Source organism: Petromyzon marinus, chromosome 54 (genome assembly GCF_048934315.1).
Source record: "Petromyzon marinus isolate PM22_M1 ecotype Great Lakes invasive population chromosome 54, UKy_Petmar_22M1.pri1.0, whole genome shotgun sequence".
Lineage (NCBI taxonomy): Eukaryota > Metazoa > Chordata > Hyperoartia > Petromyzontiformes > Petromyzontidae > Petromyzon > Petromyzon marinus.
This window is the reverse complement of record NC_133720.1, coordinates 7,661,336-7,687,860: the sequence shown is the minus strand read 5'-3', so window position 1 is coordinate 7,687,860 and position 26,525 is coordinate 7,661,336. Positions and strand designations below refer to the sequence as shown.

At 52.8% G+C, this 26,525-nt stretch overlaps 1 protein-coding gene across 4 annotated transcripts in view; it reads left to right on the top strand.

Annotated features, from left to right (window-relative positions):
- LOC116954182 (zinc finger homeobox protein 3-like) overlaps positions 1-26,525 on the top strand; it is a 181,687-nt gene that overhangs the window by 51,174 nt on the left and 103,988 nt on the right. For 2 of the 4 annotated variants that reach the window (XM_032974675.2, XM_032974676.2), the window contains exon 2: positions 17,311-17,460. The gene's annotated coding sequence lies outside the window, so the exon portion shown is untranslated. The other 2 variants (XM_032974677.2, XM_076052151.1) reach the window with 2 other exon arrangements.

Below are 26,525 nucleotides of genomic sequence, written 5' to 3'. Positions count from 1 at the left end.
TACTACATCGAACACCAGCAAGCGGCTGGCAGCTCCTTCCGCCCCCCCCCCCCCCCCCCCCACCTCGTATCGTCGATGTTAGAACGCGAGCCACTCGGTTTAATCCCTGGGCGGCGGGCTCCCGGAACGTGGGGCGAAACGACGGACATCGCGGAACGGAGCAAACCCCCGAAAACGCGCGTCAGAGAAGCCGTACGTTGGTTTTGCAGGCCGAGCGAAATCGGCGCACGGCAAGAGGCTTTGGCGTCTTTTGACGTTGAACCGAACTGGCGTTTGGCTTTCCTTGATCTCTTTTTAACCCGACCTGCCTCTTTCATTAGGGACCCACCCTAATCCCCCCTGCCTCTCGTGTCCCAGAAAGCCTAAGAAACTCGGAGGAGGATGGAAAAAGACATTCCACGATACCCCAGGAGCCGTGGGAATCCACGTGGCCCGCTGGCAGGCGAAGGCTCATCTGCCGCGATGTTTTTACAGTATTTCCATCTTTGTTTTGTTTTTTCTTTGCTTTGCTTTCTCATGCCGGTCACATCTTCCCAGTTCTATTTCGCTAATTGAGTTAACATTGGCCGCGGTTTGAAAGTCGCCGAGGTAGCTGGGACCGGCAGATTAAGTTTATACGTCGTAAAATAAATATATCTTCCCCCCCCCCAACTGACGTTTTATCCCGGTGGCGTTTTCGTCACGAGCCAAAGATTCCGTTCGGATCTCTGGCAGGGCCAACACTTTGTTGGAGAACAGCTCGCGGAAGCGGATCTCACAGAGCTACCTCTGAAGAATCCTTACCAAGCGCCCTGTGACCCACAGAGAAGGAGGGAGCACTCTCTCCCGATTTGCCCCCGCCAACGCGGGTAGTATTTGTCGCATTGGAACTCGACCTCATATTTTAATTCTCAGAGCTGTTATTTGACCAGGTTAAGTGAATAACCAAAATGTTACATGATTTGGCTTTTTGTGTGTGTGTGTATTCATTGGTGACCCGGGAAGCCGGTTTAATCATGGGCGGTGGCTGAAACCCGGATTCGAACCGCTGGTGCTAAGCGGGGCCTGCTCAACCCTCGGATTTTTCTGTGTCAGCCGGCCATCTAATCGTGGCAGATTTTTTAGTTTAATCGAAAGTGGCAATGTTGGGAAGCCACTTTAAAAAAAATAAGGACATCGTGATACATTTCTTTTTCTATCCAAATGAAGTCAGGAGGAGTATTGTTTTGTTCACTTCTGCGCAACTAACAGGGTTTACAAATTACTTGCACGCGCCGTTTATTCGAGCAATAAATAGTTTGGGAAAAAATCTAGAGGACGAATAATACAATATACGTTCCCAAAAATAAACTCACCCGACCCTCGTACAAGATGAGAAAGCCACACGTCCTGCATATAGTGTTTGTAAACTTACCATTTTACGAGCATAGGTAGGACAAAACTCTGTATTGGGCAGGAAGTAGTGAATGGCTGGCTGGAGGGAGATGATCGGGAAGTAGTGATAAGGAACGGCTGGCTGGAGGGAGATGATCAGGAAGTAGTGAGAAGTAACGGCTGGCTGGAGGGAGATGATCAGGAAGTAGTGAGAAGTAACGACTGGCTGGAGGGAGATGATCAGGAAGTAGTGAGAAGTAACGACTGGCTGGAGGGAGATGATCAGGAAGTAGTGAGAAGTAACGACTGGCTGGAGGGAGATGATCAGGAAGTCGTGATAAGGAACGGCTGGGTGGAGGGAGATGATCGGGAAGTAGTGATAAGGAACGGCTGGCTGGAGGGAGGTGATCAGCGTTGACCGAGGGTGACTCTTTCGGGAAAAGACCGACAGGAAGAGAGAGAAGCAACAAACGGGTACTGTTTTGAAGGTGTAATGGATCGGAGTGTAACACGTTTCTTCACTTGAGCAAGGTTGTAGTAACTTGGAATACGAGGTCGCGATGAAGGGAATTCCAGAGTGGGGCAGTGAGAGGGAAGACGAAAGAGAGGCATTGAGGTGACCTGCAGTGTGGTGGGTAGGTGGATGGGTGGGTGGGTTGGTGGGTGGGTGGGTGGGTGAGTGGGTGGGTAGATGGGTGGGTGTGTTGGTGGATGGGTGGGTGTGTTGGTGGATGGGTGGGTGTGTTGGTGGATGGGTGGGTGGGTTGGTGAGTGAGTGGGTGGGTGAGTGGGTGGGTGGGTGAGTGGGTTGGTGGGTGGGTTGGTGGGTGGGTTGGTGGGTGGGTGAGTGGGTTGGTGGGTGGGTGAGTGGGTGGGTGAGTGGGTGAGTGGGTTGGTGGGTGGGTGAGTGGGTTGGTGGGTGGGTGAGTAGGTGGGTGAGTGGGTGAGTAGGTGGGTGGGTGAGTTGGTGGGTGAGTGAGTTGGTGGGTGAGTGAGTTGGTGGGTGGGTGAGTGGGTTGGTGGGTGGGTGGATGAGTGAGTGAGTGGGTGAGTGGGTTGGTGGATGAGTGGGTTGGTGGGTGGGTGAGTGAGTGAGTTGGTTGGTGGGTGGGTGGGTGAGTGAGTGGGTGGGTGAGTGAGTGGGTGGGTGGGTGTTAGCATGTATGTACAAATTGCAAAAGTATATACATTCCTGCCGATTTTTCTACAATAAATGTAAGCTTGGGCAGGGCAGCAAAACAACAACAACATCTACAGTCCCCCACAGCATTACAACACACAGGCCCCAAATACACTTATTTTCTAAAACGAACCCGGATCGCATAAAAAAAAATTGTGTCGGCACTTAATTTGGCTAAATTCCAGCTCTGGGAACGAAAAAATATATCCATTTGACTGCCGTGCGATGAACCGCACCCTCATATGGCAGAACGGATGGGAGAGTGCTGCCTCCTGCTGTGTGTGGAGTTCAGGGGTCACTTGTAAGTAATCTCAGAGGTAGCTCTGCGATGTCTACTTCCGCGGGCCGTTATCCAACACGAGTGGGGGCGGGTGGTGAGGGGCGGTCACGCTGCCATGCGAAGGATGCCTCGTCTCGTGATGCGATTGTCGATAGCGCATTTTAAATGAAATAAAATTGGAAAGGGAACAGAGGGATTTAAAGCGAGAGAGAGCCTTTGTGCGGCTCGCAACATCCAGCGACCGGCTCTGCGATCTGCGTTGTGACGAAGGGGGGGGGGGATCTGTTTGTGAAAAAGTTTGGTCGCTGCTACCTTCCCGTACACCCCCCCCCCCACCCACCCACCTCCTCCCCCCTCGGCGAGGAAAAAAAACCGATCGCCCATTTATGGCCTCGGTTTTTGTCCCATTTGGGCAGAGAGCAATGCGTGAGTGTGCATTTCGCAAGCGATGGCTGATTGAGGCGGGCGGGCGTGGGAGTGTTGCGGAGCGCGCCGTTGTGTGGCGCTCACTGGGGGCGGCGGGGGGAGATTGTAATTCCTGTTTTTTTTTATATATATACAGCCCCCCTCGCTCCCTCCCACCTCCCCTTTCCCCCTTTTGCCGGTAATGTTTTTCACCCCCCCCCCCCACCGCCAGCTCTCTTCGGATTGGGTTGTTAACAACCTCGCCTGGTGTACAGGAGGTTGTGGGTTCGATTCCGACCCTGACCGTTGGCTGTATATTTGGAGTTTGTGTGTGTCTCTCTCTCTCTCTTATCATCATGTTGCCTAGCATATTTTAACCACCTCGCCTGGTATACTGGAGGTCGTGGATTCGATTCTGACTGACGGCTGTATCTTTGGAGTTTGTGTGTCTCCCTCTCTCTTATCATCATGTTGCCTAGCATATTTTAACCACCTCGCCTTGTATACTGGAGGTCGTGGATTCGATTCTGACTGACGGCTGTATATTTGGAGTTTGTGTGTCTCTCTCTCTCTTATCATCATGTTGCCTAGCAGATTTTAACCACCTCGCCTGGTATACAGGAGGTCGTGGATTCGATTCTGACTGACGGCTGTATATTTGGAGTTTGTGTCTCTCTCTCTCTCGTCCCGTGGATTTTTTTCCCCGAGTCCTCCGGTTTTCTTCCCCTCCATATTTAGAATTGATGTGCATGTAGAGTGTTTGACTGCCATACATTTCCACGTGGTGATGATGAGCCACTTCGTTGGGCTTATCATGTGGTGGCCAGGTCGCTGCTGAAAAAGAGCTGTATAGCTCGGTGGGCTTTACCTGGTAAAATAAAATTAGTTTAAATTTCGATTTAAAGCTTTCGTGACTGCAAGGATTCATCTTCTTTGGTTCTTTGGGTAAAGTCACGTAGAATTTTATTGTGTTATTTTTGTTATTTTATTTTATCAATTTATTATTTTATTCTCATTCTACGTGACTTTACCGAAAGAACCAAAGAAGAAAAATTAGTTTAGTTTGTTTAGCTTTGTTGATTTTTCTGTGGTCGTTTCTCTCCCCGAGGGTTGGTTTGGTGGCTTGGCCATTCAACATCATCATCAACAACATCATCAACAACATCATCAACAACATCATCAACAACATCATCAACAACATCATCTTCAACATCATCAACAACATCATCATCAACATCATCAACAACATCATCAACATCGGCATCGTAGCTGCGGTTGCTGCAGCCCACCAGGCTCGTACCACGCGGAGTGCGAGCTCCCGTCCGGCATTTCCGACGTGTCTTTGCACCGCGCGATGTTCGGCACGAGATCCGACGTTTCGCTGCACTTGCTGGGATCTTCTTCAGTTCCCCCGTGTGCAGCCTTTGCAGACTGCCGGGGCAAGCGATGTGAGCGAGTAGCACCTAAGAAGGCCGGCACGGGAGGGGGCGGGTGGCCAGCAACCATGCCTTTTGTCTCCCCAGTGGCGATGTTTACACATCGACCTAGGGGAGGCCCAGGACCGATTCAGATCATCGTCACTGTTGTTTGGTGGCCATGAGCGGGAATCAAACTCGGGTCGTTGAGTTCGTAGCGCGGCTCGCTAACTGTTGCACAGACTCCCACACACAGACACATGATGGCAGTACAGCAAGTTTGGTTTGTGAACCTGTCTGTTTGGCAGATAAAAGTAGAACCCCATTGTGTGTCTCCACATTCTAAAATATTTGTTTCGGTCCATCAACCTGGCAGCTTTCCAGACCGGTGTTTTTCAAGCATAATTTGTTTAAGAAAGCAAATCATGGACTGGTTTCGACCTTCTGGGGCTCATCAGCCATTGTAATGTCAGGCCTTGTAATGGATCCCCCGTAGGATTTACCGGATGCTGTTGGCAAGAAAAATGCAATGCCGTGCGCGAACCTATTCCGCGATGGCGTGTGGTGCATTATGGGTGCAAAGCGGACTTATTGCACCAGGGTCCGTCGCCCTCGTGCGCACAGAAATTAAATCGCAAATCAAGCAACGGCGGCCGACCTTTAAAATCAAACCACCCGCTCGGCAGCGGCAGCCAGCGCCAACCCGATGTGATCAAGCGAGAAACGCCACGCCCGCCGTTTCCATGTCCCGGAGGAGCTGCCAGCGCTTGGAGCGAAACGTCGGACGTCGTGACGGCACTACGACCGCGACGGGAACCCTCCGTGGTGGCGGCAAAGTCTCCTGCGAATCGGCGTGGGTGGAAAGAAGGGGGGGGGGGGGTGGGCGGAAACTGAATTCCGTCAGAGATCGGTGCTGCCTGTGATGGCAGGAGCCCGCTCTGCTAGTGGCGCTGCGCCTTCTCTCCCCCCGCCTGTGCCTTCTCTCCCCCCGCCTGTGCCCAACCGTTCCCCCACTCCCTCCCTCCCTCCCGCTCCTCGTCGCTCGGAGAGAAAAAAAACAAAGTTGGCACATGATAGCGACGAGCCTCTTTTTTTATAATTCTTAGCTCTTTCGGTAAAGTCACGTTGAAGGGAAACAATAAAATATATATATAAAACAATAAAAATTATCACGACGTTTCGACCATAACACAAACGGTCGTATTATGTTATGGTCGAAACGTCGTGAGAATTTTTATTGTTTTGTATATATATTATTGTTTCCCTTCAACGTGACTTTACCGAAAGAGCTAAGAATATGGATTACTGCAGTCACGAAAGCTTTAAATCAAAATTTGAGCCTCTTTTTGCGGGAACCCTCGGAGCCACGGAGTTGGGCCGACGGCCGGGTGATGTCAGCCGCCCCCTACCACGGTGGCTGTTGAACCAGGTTCTCCCGTGATGCGAATCGGATCGATAGTCTTGACCACACCAAAACAACCCTGATGCCCGCTGCTCCCCTCCCCATTTTTGTTTTGTTTAAGCTTAATTAGGCTTAAGTTCCTGTTCGGGCATAATGTATAAAATATCCTTTCTGAATGACGTGCACGGCCGTCGTTTTGTATGAAGAGATCTGTTGAAGTGACCTCTTGGCGGTAGTAGTTCTGCGACGTCATCTTCTGGGGACGATCTTCGTTCCACACAGGGGTGGTGGTTGGTGGTGGTGATGACGACGGCGATGACGACCACTGCCAGCTGCCGAGTCCCGAACGAAGATCTTGTCATTTCGTGACGCGATGACGATAGCACAATTGCAATGTAATTGAGAAAAAAAGTAAAAAATATATATATATTGATGATCAGAATCTTTATTCCAGAGAAATCCGATGAGCTATGAAGCTATTTTAGACAGATGTCCAGTAGGGGCGGGTCAATACAAAAAATAATGGAAAAAAAAACGCCGCTCTGTTATCAGCCGTCACACGCTTACATTTCTCCAATGTAGAGGGACAGATGGGTGGACAGACAGACAGACGGATGGATGGACAGACGGACAAACAGATACACAGGCAGATGGGTGGACAGACAGATCGATGGATAGTCAGACGAATTGGCGGACAGGCAAACAGGTGGATGCACAGACAGATCGATGGATGGACGGACAAACAGGCGGAGGGACAAACAAGCGGAGGGACAAACCGGCACATGGACAGACAGACCGATCGATCGATGGGCAGGCGAACAGGCGGACGGATAGCCGGGCGGACGTAGCTTCATCCCATTCCCGAGTTAAACACTGCCAAGCGCCTCCTCCCAAACCCGACTGGCCCTCCCCACTCACGAACACCCCCCTCTATCCCCCTCCCTTCATCCCCTCCACCCCCCCTCTACCCCGCCATCTAATTCTGCGCTAGCCCAGGCCGCGGCCCCCACCCCCCCCCCGTCCCCCGCATCTTCAAAAGAAGGCCGCTGCGGTTCGTTGGGAGACATCTTAAGTTTTGTTGAACAAACCCCCCTCGCCCCCGCCGCCCCAAGACAAAGACACTCGGCACACCACGGCAGCAACGGAGCCGCCCGCCCGCGCCGTTAGGGCTAGCGACCCGAACGAGAGCTCCGCGATCACGTGACGTGCAACCTCGTGTTTTCACGCCGCCGCGCGCGCACGGCGTGTAAACATCGCCACTGGGGAGACAAAGGCACAAAGTCTGCACGTCGCGTGCTCTGTTTACTTGCGTTCTACCACTGCGACGACACCCGCTTCTCACTGTTGTGTGCCGTGCGTTGCGCAGCGTTGCGTTGAGCCCGAGCACCATGTGGAACCGTGGTCATTGGAGCGAGCGACGCACGGGGCGACCGGCGACTTGTGTGGAGTCGCACGGAGGCAGCCGATTGACGCGACGGCCCTGTATCGGCGCTTGTGCGGAGCGGCGGTCCGGTGGCTCCGGCGCACTCCGCTACGAACCCGGCGATGACCTCGAGTTCGATTCCCGCTCGCGACCAAAGACGGTGGCGATTATCCGAACTGGTCCTGGTACTCTACCCTAGGTTCCGACTCGGCTTCGAATGAGTACCTGGTGTTTTGCGTAAGCATCGCCACTGGGAGAGACAAAGGCGGCCGGGGCGTGGTGCTGGCCACCCACTGCCCTTCCTGTGCCGTCCCGGCCTTCATAGGTGCTACTCGCCAACGGCACTTGTTCGGGCTACACGGAGGGGGGTCTTTGTCTTTGTGTTGCGTGAGATGAGCGGGGAGTGGGAAGTGTAGCAGTTGGCACGCTGCGCTTTCAAACCATCAATCTTGAGCCCGGTTCCTGGCGAACATTGGTGCCGATTGTCTGTACCTGTCGTAGACACACCACCATCTCCGCCCCACTACTTCCCTACTCCACAAAGACAAAAGATCCCCCGTATGTATGTTCAACTTCTTTCGCACCAACCGTGATAATCGGAGGTGTGTATGCATGTTTAACTTATTTCGCACCGTACCTAGCCGACCGTGCTAACTGGAGGTGTGGTGAGGTGGGAAGGACACCCAAACTGAACACAAAAGCAGTTCTGAAGAAATGAGCTTTCAACCTAGATGGACACGTCACGACACGCACACGCACGTCCGCCCGCCCGCCCGCCCGCTCGTTTGGGTCTAGAAAGTTCAGAAGTTCATGAAAATACGTTGCAACAAAGCGGCGTGCGTGCGACCCGCCTGCCCGTGCCGTTGAGTGGCTCCTCCACGCGTTGCCCAGGGTGGCACGCCCGCTGCCGTGTGTGCCAGTCATCCCGTGCACGCCGACCGGGTTTGCCGGTATAATTTTCTAATTAGCTTAATTAAGTTGCGTTTGCAAGACAGCTCGTATGGGAGATTAAGTTGTAGCGAACGTGGCTGAGTTGGCATACCAATTTTTCAATAATTGCGGTAATTATGTCATTCATTTGTCCAAATAAACTCGCTAGGAGCTCTCTGCACCGCTTGCTTGCCGCTTGTCTGCACGAGGAATTGTCGATGCAGCCCGTTCTCCCTCCTCCACTGCCTCCATTGTGCGGAGTTCCCTTTCGCCCAGCCGTCCGTGCTGTTGACCATCCGCCCCTGCAGTTGTGCCACACGAGGAATTCGCGTGGCGTTCGCCACCGAGTGGGAGGTCGCTATTTCTCCACTGACAGCCACGTAGCTTTGGATCTGCCTGCCCCCCCCCCCCCCCCGTTGAAGCCCAGGCCTCAAGACCACCTTATTCTCTCCCGGCTATGCCTGACCACCTTTCTCACTCTGCAGAGCGCGGCGTCAAAAAGAACCACATTTCCCCTGGACGCTTGTGTGCCCCCGTAGTTGTTGCACGGCGTCTTCACGGATGCAGGTCAGGTTTTAGACCCCGTATGAATCCGCGCTGTGTAACGCCTATCGTATCGATCTTGAGGAGCCTTTGTCCGCGGTATAATATTGCGTCGGTGCTTGACACACAACAATTCCTGCGTGCGTCTCGCGGACGCGTGCTCACTCTGTCTCGCTCGCTCGCCCTCTCTCTCTCTAGCCCTCTCTCTCTCTCTAGCCCTCTCTCTCTCTCTCTAGCCCTCTCTCTCTCTCTAGCCCTCTCTCTCGCTCGCTCGCTCGCCCTCTCTCTCTCTCTCTCTAGCCCTCTCTCTCTCTCTCTAGCCCTCTCTCTCTCTCTAGCCCTCTCTCTCTCTCTAGCCCTCTCTCTCTCTAGCCCTCTCTCTCTAGCCCTCTCTCTCTCTCTCTCTAGCCCCCTCTCTCTCTAGCCCTCTCTCTCTCTCTAGCCCTCTCTCTCTCTCTAGCCCACTCTCTCTCTCTCTAGCCCTCTCTCTCTCTCTCTAGCCCTCTCTCTCTCTCTCTAGCCCTCTCTCTCTCTCTCTAGCCCTCTCTCTCTCTCTAGCCCTCTCTCTCTCTCGCACCACGCACGCACGCACGCGCTCGCGGTCCTTTGTTAGGAGCTGACCTTGGATGTGGCCTCATAATGGGCGAGATAAACGCGGGCACATTTCGCCAGAGTTGTCTCGTTCAAAGAGTGGGTGGTGGTGGTGGTGGGGCGGTGGGTGGGTGGGTGGTGGAGCGGAGACTTGGTGGGGTGTGGCGTGTCGTGGGTTGGTGTTTGCGGATGCTGCTGGTGGCGGTGGCGTGGGTGGCGGTAGAGATGGGACACGCATGTCCTGCAGCTCGCTAATTACCGTCACGTGCGCTGGCAGAAATGCAGGGTCAAGGGTAACAAGCTGCGCGTGTGTATGTGCACTTAATATTTTTTTTTAACCGATGCCCATCTAAGGTTGAAAGCATTCATGCATGAGCTCCGTCCGTCTGTCCATCTGTGCGTCTTGTCCTTGATAACTCTCGTGACAATAATCCACAAAACTTGATTGTGAAGTCGTGTTGCTGGTAGGGGCTTGCCCAACGCCGTGAGACGTAAATCAAGCACAAACAAGGAATGCTTGCGAATATCCAAATGCATTGTGACAGGCCGCCCCCCCACTCATCAACTTATGATCCACAAATTATATAATTAAGGACATACACGTGTTTTAAAGCGTTGTATAATCCATGCGCATGGGTGGTTTTTCTTGTTTTTGGGGGAATATAAAGCGAACCTGGGATCTGTGTGTATGTGTGTACGTGCGTTTGTGTGTGTACCTTTGTTGGAGGGAAGCAGTGATGCAGCGGGAATCAAACTTGGGTTCGTAGGGTAGTGCGCTAAACACCGCACCGCCGCTCCACACAAGCACCGATACAGAAACCCGTTGGATCTTTCGGATGCCTCTGTGTGACTCGTAGCACACAAGTTGTCAGTCGATCCGAGTCACTCACGCCTACACCAATAGTTAGCTCTAGGTTTAGGGCGGCTGCGCTACGAACCCGGATATAACCCGAGTTCGATTCCCGCTCACGGCCAACACCGGTGACAATTATCTGAACAGGTCGTTGGCCTCCCTTAGGACGACTCGGCCTCAAATGAGTACCCGGCGCGGTGTGTAAAAACATCGCCACTGGGGAGACAAAGGCGGCCGGGCATGGTGTTGGCCACCCACCCCCTCGTGTGCCGTGCCGGCCTTCATAGGTGCTGCTCGCTAGCAGCACTTGCCCCAACAGTCTGTTAAGGCTACACGGGGTGGATCTTTGTTTTGGGGTCTGTCCCGTGACCTCCTTGCCAGCGAGCCTTCCACACTTCACGAGACAGCCTCAAAGTTCACCTAGCCCGGCACAGGCTCTGTGGTGACGTCACCGCCACTTAGTGGCGAATGGTGGTCTGGGTATTCGAGTTGTGTGGGCGGGTGGGTGGTATAAGTGGGAAGTGGGGCTGCGGTGGTTTGCAATTGAACCTAGTGACCTGCGTTCGATACCCGACCACAGCTCACATCAGTGGTAGGTGGCCTGGGCCTCCTCCCCTAAGTCAACTCAGCCTTAAATGAGTCCCTGGTGCGGTGGATAAACATCGGCACGAGAGAGACGGTGGAGGCCCGGCGTGGTGTTGTTAACCAACACTGCCTCATCGTGTGGCGTGCCAGCCTTAATAGGCGCTCGCAAACAGCGCATGCCCCTACAGTCTGAAGGTTACACAAGGGGATCTTTGTCCTTTGTTTTTGTATGTGAACATGTGTGTGTACGTTAGCACGTGTCTGTGCGTAACCAACCCAGTTGATGAAAAACCCTCGGCTCATCCGATAAAGACCCCCCCCCACCCCGCCTTATCCGATACAGCGATACAAGACAAAGCCAAAGATCCCCCATATAGCCCCAACAAAATTTTGGGGCAAGTGCTGTTTGCGAGCAGCACCTATGAAGGCCGGCACGGCACACAGGGGGGGTGGCGATGTTTACACACTGCACCGGGTACTCGTTTGAAGCCGAGTCGACCTAGGCGAGGCCCAGGACCGGTCGAGATAATCGTCACTGGTTTTTTGTTGTTGTCGTAAGCGGGAATCGAACTCGGGACGCCCGGTTCGTAGCGAAGGGCGCTAACCCTCTGCACCGCCGCTCCGCACAAGCGCCGATACCGAAGCGTTGGATCATTTGGGTGCCTCTGTGTGACCCGTAGCGCACAAGTTGTCAGTCACTCCGAGTCACTCACTCCTATAACCATCCTTAGATACGGGCTATAGTTCAACGCAAAGCTGCACAATACATAAATCAAAATAATGGGTCGTGTCGCTGCGGAGAATGCAAGCAATAGAATAAGTAAAATGCGGACTTAATTTTTTTCAGCTTAGAAAGTGGAATTTAAAAACAAAAAATAGTTTAAGTTCCTCCATCTACTGAATGTAGTCAATCTCCACTTGTCGTCATAATAGCCGTGCCGTCAGTAAATCGTAGGGCACTGTTTGTTTCTGCCTCGCTCGAGGAAAAACCGTCTTTTAGCGAACGCGAATAATTTTATACCGTGTTATTTTTTGCGCCAGCTCGGATTTTAATCGCGAGCGACGAGCGACCCAAGTCTTTCCCCGCCCGTCGCAGCAGCAGCAGCAACACCGCGTTGACAGTGGCTGCTCCAGATTTGTAATGGACGACCAAACTCCAAAAGTTTAAATTTTAACCCCGTTATCAACTGTCCGCCGTGTGACCCCTGCTAAGGGGGCAACACTCGTGCGTGTGTGTGCGCGTGTGTGCGCGTGTGTGCGTGTGTGCTCGCGCGCATTTGGTGCAGCGAAAATTTGGCCCGCTCGCGAAAAAATTAAAATTGCAAAGTCGCCTCCTTAAACAACGGCAACAACAAAAAGCATCCCCAGTGAAAAAAAAACAAACCGGGGGTTACGGAGCCCTCGCCCGCGACGCCCGTGGATTATCCGACCCCCTCGCGCCAACTGCGCGTTTCCGTCTTTGGAGGAATTTAACTAAAAATAATTGAAGCCGAATGGTTGCCGTCACGGCAAAAGCACGGTTGGGCGCTATTCGGGCACATGTTTTTTGTCGTTGTGTATTTTCACATCTTCCTCCCCAAGTTGCGTCGGGCGAGTCCCTAATTGCAACAACACAATCGTGAAATATTTCGTGTATATTGGCCCTCAAATAGAGTGCTCCCCGCGCACCCCCTCTCCCCATCTCGCTAAATGGACCAGCGTTAATGCTTAAACGCTTTCGACCTCGGTTGGAAAGCGTTAACAACCGGTAAACACAGAAAAATCGTTGCGTACACGTAATGATTCATGTAACGATTAACGACAAAATCTGGTGGGATTTTCACCCCCCCTCCCCCCGCCGCCGCCGACACACCCCCAGAACCCATCTTTGTCTTTCTCGCATTATTGCAACCGCGCCACTGGCGGAATGGCATGAGAGGAAGAATCCCTTCGGAAATCTGACATAGCGGTGGGGGTGGGGGGGGGCGAAACAACTGGTAGGGAAGGAATTTCTTGCAGGGACTTCTCCCACCAAGAATATCATTCAAGTAGCTTTAAAAAAAAAATCGTTGACGCAATAGTGGGGGGGGGGGGCACGGGGCGCACTTTTCCACACTCTGATATGCGTTCGATGATTGTCGAATCAATAATTACATTCTCGGAACGGGAATTGTTGGCAGGTGTCATCTTTCTAATATCTGACATTTTTTTGGACTCTACTTATTGTTGTTGTTTTATTATAATATTCTTTATCCCTGGTTCCCAATTTTTTTTCCCGTTCGCGCTCTCGGCGTTGCGTCGTCGCGAGATGGAGAATCCGTCCCGGAAATCTCGCAGAGCGAACTCTTCGCCTCGGACAACGGCCCACTGCAGCGGACGTCCCACAGAGCCTACCTCCCGAGATTCCTTCGCGTCACCTCTGGGCCGCAGAGTAGAAGGGCAGGCAGCACATTCCCCCACCCGCTCCGCACACGAGATAGTCAGATGACGCTCTCCAACCCATATAAGTGCTTGAACTTAGCCGAATCGGGTGCACAACTCTGATCGTAACACGATGGGGTGCAAGTCATGGGTGACCCAGCTTAGACCATTATCTTGCTGCTACCGGACGACCTGGTTTAACCGCTTCGGTTGGGCAGCCGAACTCCGGATCCGAACCCTGGATCTTAACCCCGGATTCGAACCACGGTTTCGAAAACTGGATCCGAACTCCGGATCCAAATGCCGGAACCAAACCCCGGATCCTGACCCATGACCTCGTCGGTCCGGCTCGGCGTCTCTGACCCCAGAGCGACGCGTCCACCTCGGTTTCACGTCACGCGTGCGACATTCAATTATTTACACTCTGTGCAGAGAATTTGCAAAGCGCACAGGCAAACGATGTGCAAATGTGATGGATGGTTTGAAAGGTGTAGATCAGACCGCTTTCGTCTCCCCCCCTCCTCTTTTCCGAACATAGATGGACTCGTCCATCTGAACAAACTGCCAAATCGCTCTCCGTGGTGCTAACGTTAAAAAAAAACCCGCCACTTTTTTCAAATTTTCTTGCTGTGGTTTTCACACCTGATGATGATGATTGCTTGTGTTGCAGTCGAAACGTCGTGAGAATTTTATTGTTTTATATATTTTTATTATTTTATTGTTTCCCTTCTACGTGACTTTACCGAAAGAACCAAGAATATGCGTCGATCAAATAAGATTGAATGTACGAGCGAGACATCGCAGACTAACCATCGACACCACCCCCACGTCACCTCGCTTCCTGGTTCTTCCTTCGCCACACTCCGCTCTGGAATTCCCTCTCCCCGCCGTCTCTCGTTTCCCCACGTTCTTAGGATGATTATCCGTGATGGAGGTTTGTCACGTGAACAAAATGTGCCAATTCGTTACTGGTACAGCACACCAGGTGGGTCTTGGAGTGTAAATCCACAACATTTACGATTGTAGTACGACGTTTCGTCAGCTAATTACAACCAGCCTCATCAGGCGACAGCCAGAGTTGTCAGTAACAATTACCTCGTTCAAGTCACTAAAACTATGAGCAGCTCTCCGTCCCTTACGACTCTGGCGGTGCCGTTTGTTGCCGGCCGCCTGCCGTTTTGGGCAAACTGTGCTCAGGAACTGTATATATATATAAAAAAAAACGAACTCCATGACTGGTAGTGGATTATAACACAACAATAATAATAATAATCACCGTGAACAACGCTTTGTCAGTCTGCTGCTGGATGACGGCCTCCCCACGCCGTGTGGTTTGACCGTGCTTCACCACGTTGGTCAGCGTGCGGGTTCGGTGACGGGGTTAATGGTCGAGGACCGGTTCGCCTATCGCTCGCCACTGATGTGAGCCGTGGCCGGCAGTCGCACGGGGGGAGGGGAGGGGGTGGGGGCGGTCGCCGGATGTAGAACGTGGTTGGCTTAACCCGGCTGCGCCACTGCCTCCTCCATCCTCTCGGACGGTAACGCACCTGCACTTCTAATTAATATTCATGATATTCATATTTCTCATTGCAATTAGGTTGCACGCGACCGACTTGCTAAAAAGCACGCGAGTTTAGCACGACAAAGGCATCCCCCTAGCTATCGCTGTGCAGGCTGTTGGGGGGGCAAGCGCTGCTCGCGAGCGCCGGTTTAAAGAGCGGCGCGTCGCACGAGGGGGCGGCGTGGCCAACGCTGCACCCGGCCGCCTTCGTCTCCCCGGCCGTCCGCGTTTTAACAAATCCGCGCCGAGTGCTCGAGTCGACGGAGGGGAGCGCCGCGCTCGGTTCAGACAATCGCCGCCGGTGTCGGCCGTGTTGAGCGGGGAACCGTGCACGGGCCGTCGTGTCCGCGGCGCGTTGCTCCGACCGCCGCCGCCGCTCCCTTTTGCTCCACATCAGCGAGTTGCGGCGTTTCCGAAGTGGCGTCGCGGGCTCGTTGTTTGCGTGGCAGTGCGTGGCAGTGCGTGCGTGTGTGTGTCGTCGCTGCATGGGCGAGAGCCGTTACTGGAGCGTGCACGGCTACGTGGCATCGGAGCGCGCGCGCTCGCGTGTCCGTCCAGTCACGTCGATAACTAGGGGGCGCCACGGTGGCTGTGAGATGTTGACTACCTCGCCCGGTATGCAGGAGGTCGTGGATTCGATCCCGACCCTGACGTCTGCTGTGTATTTGGAGTTTTGCGCGTCCTCTTCTCCCCGTGGTCACGTGGATTTTTTTTTTCCGGGTCTTCCGTTTTTTTTACCTCCACATTTAGAATCAACGTCGCGCGTTCAGAGCATTTGGCTGCTGCTATCATTTGTAGTAGCAAAGGTTGCTTCTGAAAAAGAGCCAAATAGCTCTGTAGTGGGCCTGACCTGGTCAAATAAAAATTAACCAAAAATGTAAATCTCAAATCAGAGTGTTGGTTGGTTTTCTGATCGTTTCATATATATATATAGCTCATTGGGCCTTACCTGGTAAAATAAAAAATATAGTTTAACAGTTACGCAGCCGCGTTGTGCCGCGGACGGTGGTCGCGCCCGCAGCCAAAGCGGTGTTGCTGCGGTTGCCGCTTGGACGGCGGTGCAGAAGTGCACGCGACAAACGAAGACTCGACTCAACGCGTTCGGCAATAATGAAAAATAATCTGTAACGTGGCCATCGTTTTCGGGCAACGCTCCTTCGCGTGCTCTGAAGTTGGGGGGGGGGGGGGGCATTGCCCTCCTGAAATGTCGCCGATTACATATACGGCAAGGTTTTTGGAGTACGCGGGATCAGAGTACGCGGACCCCGCTCGTACGTGATCGACTCCCCCCCTCTCCCCGAATTATACTCACGCTTGCGACTCGTACTTTCGCTTCACGCAAACAGTGAAATCACACACCCCCCGCGATCACGTGAACGTGGATTCAACGGCGTGGGACCGCATCGCCAGCGCAAGAAACGAGTCCCAACAAATCTATAATGTTAATAATAATATAGTGTTAATAATAATAATATAGTGTTAATAATAATATAGTGTTAATAATAATAATATAGTGTTAATAATAATAATATAGTGTTCTAGCAGACCTGGATGCTACCCATGATTAGTGAATCCTTTACTTTACAGTACTGTACTTTACTAAAGATTTATGTATTTACATTTTTTTTTACAGTCTTACATTGCATATCGACACTCGTATAGTAATATATAGCAATGTAGTAGTATATAGTAAAACCTTGGATCGCGAGTAACTTGGTTTGCGAGTGTTTTGCAAGACGAGCAAAAATTTTAAATAAATATTAATTTGATAAACGAGCGAGATCTTGCGATACGCGTAGTGTACGTACATGCTTTATCTGCCGAGCGTCACGTGATCACAACTGATATACGAGTGCTTTGATATACGAGTGCTTTGGATTACAAACACGTTTCCGGAAGGAATTATGCTCGCAATCCAAGGTTTTACTGTATAGTAATGTAGTAGTATATAGTAATATAGAAGTGTATAGTATAATCATGTATATATCTACACTTGTATAGTAATATATAGTTATGTAGTCGTATATAGTAATATAGAAGTGTATAGTATAATCATGTATATATCTACACTTGTATAGTAATATATAGTAATGTAGTAGTATATAGTAATATAGAAGTGTATAGTATAATAATAGTAATATAGACGTGTATAGTATAATAATATATCTACACTTGTATAGGCGAACCCCAGCTTACGTGAATTTGTGCTTACCAGGGGGGGGGGGGGATACACGGAACCTGACCCGCCCCGCCACGTACTCTTGAGACCTTGCCCTATCGTGTCGAACTTTTAAAGTCTCGTTGAGCACATTTTGTCTTCGTTTGTTGTTGTTGTGGATGGACACGACTCGTGTCTCATCGCTACGAATGTGTCCTTCGTTCGGAACAGGAGAGCCTCTCCGAGTCTCAAGACTCCTTTTTCGGAGGGCCCTGCCGCCTCGGGATGCTTGGCGTGGTTCCGTGAATGAGCGTTTGGCTTCATGAGGACGGGGAGGAGAGCGGAGGAGCCGGAGAAACCCCCCACCAAGCTTGCGAGGAGGTAAGCCTTCGAGAATGCTTCCGCGCCGATAGATTGCATCCGCGGATGGACTCAGCCCAGCGGGGTGGTCCCATCGTTGGGCGCCACGGTGGCTAGAAGATGTTAACTACCTCGCCTGGTATACAGGAGGTCGCGGGTTCAATCCTGACCCTGACACATCTGCTGTATATTTGGAGTTTGCGGTGTCTCCCCGTAGTCGCATGGATTTTCCTTCGAGTCCCTGCAGTTTTTCCCTAGAATCAACATCACGCGTTTAGAGTGTTTGGCTGATATAAGCCTCGTTCGGCATGGTAAGCCACTTTTGTGGTTTTCGCCGGGCGCTCCGTCACGTCACGTTCAATTCGGCGCGTGTGTCACATCATTATCGCCGTCACCGCCGTCGCCATCACCACCACCACCACCATCGTCATCAGCCATCAGCTGTGGTCAATCCACTGCTGGACGAAGGCCTCCCAAACTCGCCGTCCCCTTCCTTAACCTCCTTCCGTTCGCCTCTCAAAGCCTCACCTCCACCCCCCCTTCCTTTTCCCTCCCCTCGCCCCTCCACTCTGTCCAGTCCCTCCCCTATAGCCCATCCGTGCCCCCCCCCCCCGTGTACCCGATCCTCGTCTCTTGCGCACTCCGTCATCTCATTCTACCGGACATCAGTGGAAAAGAGCTTTATAGCTCATCGGATTCCTCCAGTATAAATAAATATTCCGATGCTGTCATTTGTGGCCGTGTCGCTTCTGCAAAAGAGCCATATAGCTCCGGTGGGCCTTAGCTGGTCCTAAATAAAAAAAAATTGTTTTCGTTTTTTGTGCTGCCATCTCCTGGCAACCTCACCGCCCTTGTCGCCTCGATCTTACAACATCCCCCGGCCAAGCATCGGCGGGTCGCCCCAACCCCCCATCCACGCGTGCTTACCAGGCCCGAGACGGCTTCGCTTGTGAGGTCCGGCTAGATTAGACTGCGTTCGTCATTGATGGGGGGGCGGCAGGTTGGGTGATTTTGTCGTAGTTCTTGGGGTCTTCTGTAAATAGATGGGACACCCATAAGAAGCAAAACCGAGCGCAGGGCTGGTAACAAATACCATTTATAACGCTCGGCAGAGGTGCGCAGTGGTCACCTCTGTCTCGGGGTCGCTTTTCGCCCGTGTTATAAATCTTCGATGCCGCCGCCGCCGCCGCCGCCACAGTTGTTGTGGCAATGGCTCGCGCGCCGCACGCACAACCCAGAGCTCGCCGGTGCGGTTCGATCTCTCGGCGGCGGCAGCGGCGGCGGCCGCGGCGGCCGCGGCAGTTGAATTTAGCCGCCGATGCAAGTTTCTCAAATCGCCCCACATGGCCCCACATGCCCCACATGGCCCCACACAGCCCCACACGCGGCAGTGTAAAAATGGGCACGCCACGGTGAAGTTGATCAGCAGGTTCACGTGTGGTGGGGTAAAGTGCGGGCGCAGCTCCCCCCACCCTCTTCCGAAACGTGTGTGGCCCGCCGTGGAAGAGTAGGCCAAAATAACCTTGTTAAGAGATGATGTCTAAAGCCCCCCCCCCCCCCCCCCCCTTCTCGGAGTGGAGGAGATGCCTTCCACCCGCAGCAATTGCAGGGCCCTCACCTCGTTAGTGTCGTTCATCGAGTGATCAGTTGACGGAATTAAAACATCGTAACAACAATCCCCGGAGCGGCGAAGACGATGACGATGCCGATGTGCGCAGGACCCACGAGCCAATGAGATGGTGCCGGGCCGTGGCCCTTTCTAGTCCGCACTTCTTGGGTGCAGCTTGAGAAAGTGCGGCGGTGACGGAGTGGGGGGGGGGGGGTTGAGCTCGAGCGCTGGGAGCTCCCGTTAATAGGTGGCCATTTCACGAAGGGGGCCTCAGGAATGTGGGCGTGGGTATGCAACCCTCTAACCCCCCCCCCACACTCCCGCGTCTTTAGTTCGGAATTAAAGAAAAATATAACTGAAAACCACCCAAAATATTCATAACGTCGATAATTAATGTTCGCGGAACAATTGTTTCGCACCACAGACGTTTGTGTGTGTGTGTGCTTAAAAAAATAACCGGTTAAATTTTTTTTTTTTTAGAAATTCCTTCTAAAAATGCCGTGCTGTGATGCAAAGCGTGAGAACACAAAGGAATATTCCGTAGATGGGGTCTCCTGGGAGGTGCGTTTAATAAACCCAATACACGACTGCAGTAATTCAAGACTCTTTCGGAAAATTCTCCAAAGTTAACTCGGGGCGTAATTTTATATGTTGGAAGTTTACGGGACTTTGGTGTTTAACTCTTGTAACGCACACGCCATTGTGTAGTGAGTTGAATGCAAAGTTAATTGCTAATGTGTGTGTGTGTGTGTGCGCGCGTGCATGTGTGGGGCTGGGAGTTATGGTGTGGTGGAGCGGGAGTGCAGCGGTTAGCGCGCTTGTGCTACGAACCCACCCATGGCCCAAGTTCGATTCCCGTTCACGGCCGACACCAGTGGCTATGATCTAAACTGGTACTGGCACTCCCTTACGTTGATTCGGCCTCAAATGAGTACCTGGTGCGGCATGTAAACATCGCCACCGGGGAGACAAAGGCGGCCGGGTGCCGTGCTGGCCACCGACCCCCTCGAGTGCTGTGTCACTCTTCATGCATGCACGTTATGTCGGTTGAACTTCTTTCACAACATACTTAAGCCAACCTTGCTAATTGCTAATCGTGAGGTGCTCGCTGAACAGCACTTGCCCCAAAAGTCTGTCAAGGCTATACGGCGGGGGGGGGGTGGGTGTTGGTCTTGTTTTAAGACCTTCAATATTTCTAAGCGTTGACTCTCTTCAGAAGACCACGACACACAACAGGGGTTGCTCTAGGCTGCTGCGGGGGGAGGGGCGGTGGCGCTACGCCGTTGTAGGGAGCAGAGGGCAGCACGTCAACTTCTCGCGTCGTCCTGTGCTCCTACGCTGCCACGCCTACCACCACCACCACCACCACACAAACCCGCTTTGTGGGGTGGGTCAACAATTGGGCAGCGGTTGGTGCACCACAACGCTCCGAACCCACGGCTAACATCGGTGGCGAGTGATATCTGAACCCCCTCTCCCCCCCCCCCAAATATATGATATAAGCACACTTCGGATATAAGCACACTTGGGATATAAGCACAGCTGGCTGTTCTCACACCCAGCATTTGCCGCGTCTACCGCCATTGGGCTGTGAACCCGGCGACCCGAGTTCGGTTCCCGGCCCCTCGCCCCTCCGCCCAGCCCACAATTTGAGAGCGGTCGCAGCGCTCCGCTCATCCAGCAGTGGACGTGACGATCTTTTTTGCGATGGGACGTGTTATAGGCGGACGGTCGCCATGAACGCACGTTCATTGCAGCAGCAGCAGCAGCAGCAACAACAACAACAAAACTAAAATAAAAACCTCAACTAAAACTCACACGCGGTCACTCTACCTTTTGGCCGACGGATCGCGACGGTCGATATCCCGCTGCTGAAATAATTTACAGTCCCCCGCGCTCGGAGCTTTGTTTGCGCGCGCCACGACTGTTTTTTTTTTGTTGCACACGTTCCAGTCTCCGTTTTTCTTATTTCAGCTTTCCTCCCGGGTCGCCCGTGCCAAAGAGAGAAAGAACGCTTTCAGTCGGCTCTCCTACGTACGTTGAACTTCTTTAGCACCGTACGTAGCCAACCGTGCTTATCGGAGGACCGGGGGAAGGACAACAAACGAGGGGTCTCTGTGTGAGTTTATGGTTCTCTGTGTGAGTCTTTGGGTATCTGTGTGAGTCTGTGGGCCTCTGTGTGAGTCTTTGGGTATCTGTGTGAGTCTTTGGGCATCTGTGTGAGTCTGTGGGTATCTGTGTGAGTCTGTGGGCCTCTGTGTGAGTCTTTGGGTATCTGTGTGAGTCTGTGGGCCTCTGTGTGAGTCTTTGGGTATCTGTGTGAGTCTGTGGGCCTCTGTGTGAGTCTTTGGGTATCTGTGTGAGTCTGTGGGCCTCTGTGTGAGTCTTTGGGTATCTGTGTGAGTCTGTGGGTCTCTTTGTGAGTCTATGGGTCTCTGTGTGAGTCTCTGTGTGAGTCTATGTATGTATGTATTCATAATATGTATGTATGTTTGTTGAACGTCTTTCACACCGTACGTAGCCAACCGTGCTCATCAGAGGTGGCAGCTCTCGCTGGCTTGAAACTAAAAACAAAACAATTCCAGTTTTTCGTGGGTTAGGTCGTGTCAATGTAAACTGTGTCGTACACCCTCCTCCACCCGACACAGCCAATCGGCACATGTTCGTCGCCCGGTGGGCAAAAGGTGTCAATTACTGACTACTTCAGCACCGCCCGTTGTGTTGGAGAGCAAACCCGCGTCGTTTACGATTGAGTTGACGACGTCTCGCTGGCCATTACAACAACAACCGGCATCCTCGTGCAATGGCCAGAATTGGTGCATTCTCACCGAGTCTCAGGACCCTTTTTCAGGAGGGTCCTGCCAAGTTTCCGCAGTCGGTGGAGGGGGGGGGGGGCGGGCGATGTCGCTGCGGGTGGTCACACTCGAGTAAATTTGCGGGTAAATTTCGCGGCCTTGGGGATGCACATGGACCAGCGGCAGTTACGGAGTGCTTGCTGTGCGTGCCTCAAACGAGGGCCTGGTGCGAAGTGTAAACACATCGCCGCCGGGGAGACCCAACGCGGCCGGGCGGGGTGCTGGCCCCCCGCCACCCCCGTCATGTGCCGCGTGCCGGCCTTGGTAGGTGCTTGCCACTCGCTCGCCCCCAACAGTCTGATGAGGCTGCACAGGGGGAGGGTGGGGGGGGCATCTTTGGGGTTCGTAGCGGCCCCGTGGCCAATCGGTCACCTAGCCCCTCTTGCCCGTCCTCGTCGTCGTCGTCGGGGTGGGGGCTGGGCATTCGTAAAACGGGAAATGCCTGACCCGCAACGTTTTATTTGCGTCACCCTCTTTGTAACCACCCCAACGCGAACATGTTAAAAAAAGGTCACTTATCTATTGCGAAACGCGAGGATGGTTGGGGACCGATGCGCGCCCTCCCTCCCTCCCTCCTCCTCGTCGTCCTCCTCGTCAGCCGGGGCTATAAATCAAGACGAGCGATCGTGGTGTCACCTTTGTCGACGAGCGCAAAGGAAAACATTCCGGAGCCCGCCGGCAACTCCCCCCCCCCTCCGCCCTCCTCCGTCCTGAAATCTTAAACGCTTCCACACATTAGTGCTGTTCGAATCGTAGTCGTTTGTGCAATGTTGCCTGTGAGCGAGAGAGCAAGCGAGCCGAGAAATAAGTTGCGACGCCGACAGACGGACATAGATACAGATGGAGAGAACACGCGCGTACACACACGCACACACACGCACGCGCGCACACACACGTGCATAAGCACACACGCAACGCGTAAGCCTCGTCAGTAATTGCCAACTATCTTCCCTCTGCCACCCCCCCCTCTCTCCACCACCCTCCTGCACTCTCCCCCCCCACCGCCTCCGGGTTAAAATGGCTGGTGGGCCATTGTGGTGTCTCTGCGTTATTAAAGGAAGTACGCAGAGGGGGGGGTAGGTGGGGCTTTGCTTGGCCAATGTGGTTTAAACACGAGCACACACACACACACAAAATCCCCCCCCCCCTCCCCCCCATTGTTTGTTGGCACTCACTGAAAGCTGGGGTCCCATAATTAGCCACTGACCGGTTGCCGGGCAACAGGCGGAGATAATTAGAATCTTGCTGACGGGTGCGTTGGGGTTGGCCTGCCATGGATTGGCAGGACCCAACGTCCGCGTGTGTGTGTGGACCTAACTTGCCTCCCTCCCACCAACCCACCCTCCACCCCTTGCCGTCTTCCAACACACCGCGTGCGTTCACGCACCACACCGCAGCTGCTTCCCCACCCACCCATCCACCGCCACCACCCGCCCCCCCCCCGTCTCTCTTTAACTCTCTCCCGGTTCTCTGCGCTCTTTCGAACTGCTCTCCCCCGTCGCCGGGTTTCCCGGCGAAGGAGACGAAGTTGGCAGGAAGGACGCCGCTTGTCCCGAATCAAGAATGCGTGTCCGTCCGTCATTAAGTTTTAAGCAACTTTTCCCGTCTTTCTTTTCTTCTTCTTCGTCTTCAAAATGGAATCTTGCCACGCGCTGTTTTTTTTTTCACGGCAGCTTCGCGATCGCAGCCGTCTGCGATTGGCTGGCATCTTTTAATATACACCAGGTCTCCCCCCCCCATATCTCCCAATATTCCACTATCTCCCCATGTCAACATCTATAACTATCTCCCCATATAAACATCTCTCACTATCTCCCCATATAAACATCTGTCACTCTCTCCCCACGTCCACATCTTTCACAATCTCCCCATGTCCACATCTTTCACTATCTCCCCATGTCTACATCTCTCACCATCTCCCCCATGTCAACATCTTTCACCATTCCCCCCATGTCAACATCTCTCACCATCTCCCCATGTCAACATCTCTCACCATCCCCCCATGTCAACATCTCTCACCATCTCCCCATGTCTACATCTCTCACCATCTCCCCATGTCAACATCTTTCACCATCTCCCCATGTCTACATCGCTCACCATCCCCCCCATGTCTACATCTCTCACCATCTCCCCATGTCTACATCTCTCACCATCTCCCCCATGTCAACATCTCTCACCATCTCCCCCATGTCTACATCTCTCACCATCTCCCCATGTCAACATCTCTCATCATCTCCCCATGTCAACATCTCTCACCATCTCCCCATGTCTACATCTCTCACCATCCCCCCCATGTCTACATCTCTCACCATCTCCCCATGTCTACATCTCTCACCATCTCCCCATGTCTACATCTCTCACCATCTCCCCATGTCAACATCTCTCACCATCTCCCCATGTCTACATCTCTCACCATCCCCCCCATGTCTACATCTCTCACCATCTCCCCATGTCAACATCTCTCACCATCTCCCCATGTCAACATCTCTCACCATCTCCCCATGTCAACATCTCTCACCATCTCCCCATGGGAACATCTCTCACCATCTCCCCATGTCTACATCTCTCACCATCTCCCCATGTCAACATCTCTCACCATCTCCCCATGTCTACATCTCTCACCATCCCCCCCATGTCTACATCTCTCACCATCTCCCCATGTCTACATCTCTCACCATCCCCCCCATGTCTACATCTCTCACCATCTCCCCATGTCAACATCTCTCACCATCTCCCCATGTCAACATCTCTCACCATCTCCCCATGTCAACATCTCTCACCATTCCCCCCATGTCAACATCTCTCACCATCCCCCCATGTCAACATCTCTCACCATCCCCCCCATGTCTACATCTCTCACCATCTCCCCATCCCCCCCATGTCAACATCTCTCACCATCCCCCCCATGTCTACATCTCTCACCATCTCCCCATGTCTACATCTCTCACCATCTCTCCATGTCTACATCTCTCACCATCTCCCAATGTCTACATCTCTCACCATCTCCCCATGTCTACATCTCTCACCATCTCCCCATGTCTACATCTCTCACCATCTCCCCATGTCTACATCTCTCACCATCTCCCCATGTCAACATCTCTCACCATCTCCCCATGTCTACATCTCTCACCATCTCCCCATGTCTACATCTCTCACCATCTCCCCATGTCTACATCTCTCACCATCCCCCCCATGTCTACATCTCTCACCATCCCCCCATGTCAACATCTCTCACCATCTCCCCATGTCTACATCTCTCACCATCTCCCCATGTCAACATCTCTCACCATCTCCCCATGTCAACATCTCTCACCATCTCTCCATGTCTACATCTCTCACCATCCCCCCATGTCTACATCTCTCACCATCTCCCCATGTCTACATCTCTCACCATCTCCCCATGTCTACATCTCTCACCATCCCCCCATGTCTACATCTCTCACCATCTCCCCATGTCTACATCTCTCACCATCTCCCCATGTCAACATCTCTCACCATCCCCCCCATGTCTACATCTCTCACCATCTCCCCATGTCAACATCTCTCACCATCTCCCCATGTCTACATCTCTCACCATCTCCCCATGTCTACATCTCTCACCATCCCCCCATGTCTACATCTCTCACCATCTCCCCATGTCTACATCTCTCACCATCTCCCCATGTCAACATCTCTCACCATCCCCCCCATGTCTACATCTCTCACCATCTCCCCATGTCAACATCTCTCACCATCTCCCCATGTCTACATCTCTCACCATCCCCCCATGTCTACATCTCTCACCATCCCCCCATGTCTACATCTCTCACCATCTCCCCATGTCTACATCTCTCACCATCTCCCCATGTCTACATCTCTCACCATCCCCCCATGTCTACATCTCTCACCATCTCCCCATGTCTACATCTCTCACCATCTCCCCATGTCAACATCTCTCACCATCCCCCCCATGTCTACATCTCTCACCATCTCCCCATGTCAACATCTCTCACCATCTCCCCATGTCTACATCTCTCACCATCCCCCCATGTCTACATCTCTCACCATCTCCCCATGTCAACATCTCTCACCATCCCCCCCATGTCTACATCTCTCACCATCTCCCCATGTCTACATCTCTCACCATCTCCCCATGTCTACATCTCTCACCATCTCCCAATGTCTACATCTCTCACCATCCCCCCCATGTCTACATCTCTCACCATCTCCCCATGTCAACATCTCTCACCATCTCCCCATGTCAACATCTCTCACCATCTCCCCATGTCTACATCTCTCACCATCCCCCCCATGTCTACATCTCTCACCATCTCCCCATGTCAACATCTCTCACCATCTCCCCATGTCTACATCTCTCACCATCTCCCCATGTCAACATCTCTCACCATCTCCCCATGTCAACATCTCTCACCATCCCCCCATGTCTACATCTCTCACCATCCCCCCCATGTCTACATCTCTCACCATCTCCCCATGTCAACATCTCTCACCATCTCCCCCATGTCTACATCTCTCACCATCTCCCCATGTCTACATCTCTCACCATCTCCCCATGTCTACATCTCTCACCATGTCTACATCTCTCACCATCTCCCCATGTCAACATCTCTCACCATCTCCCC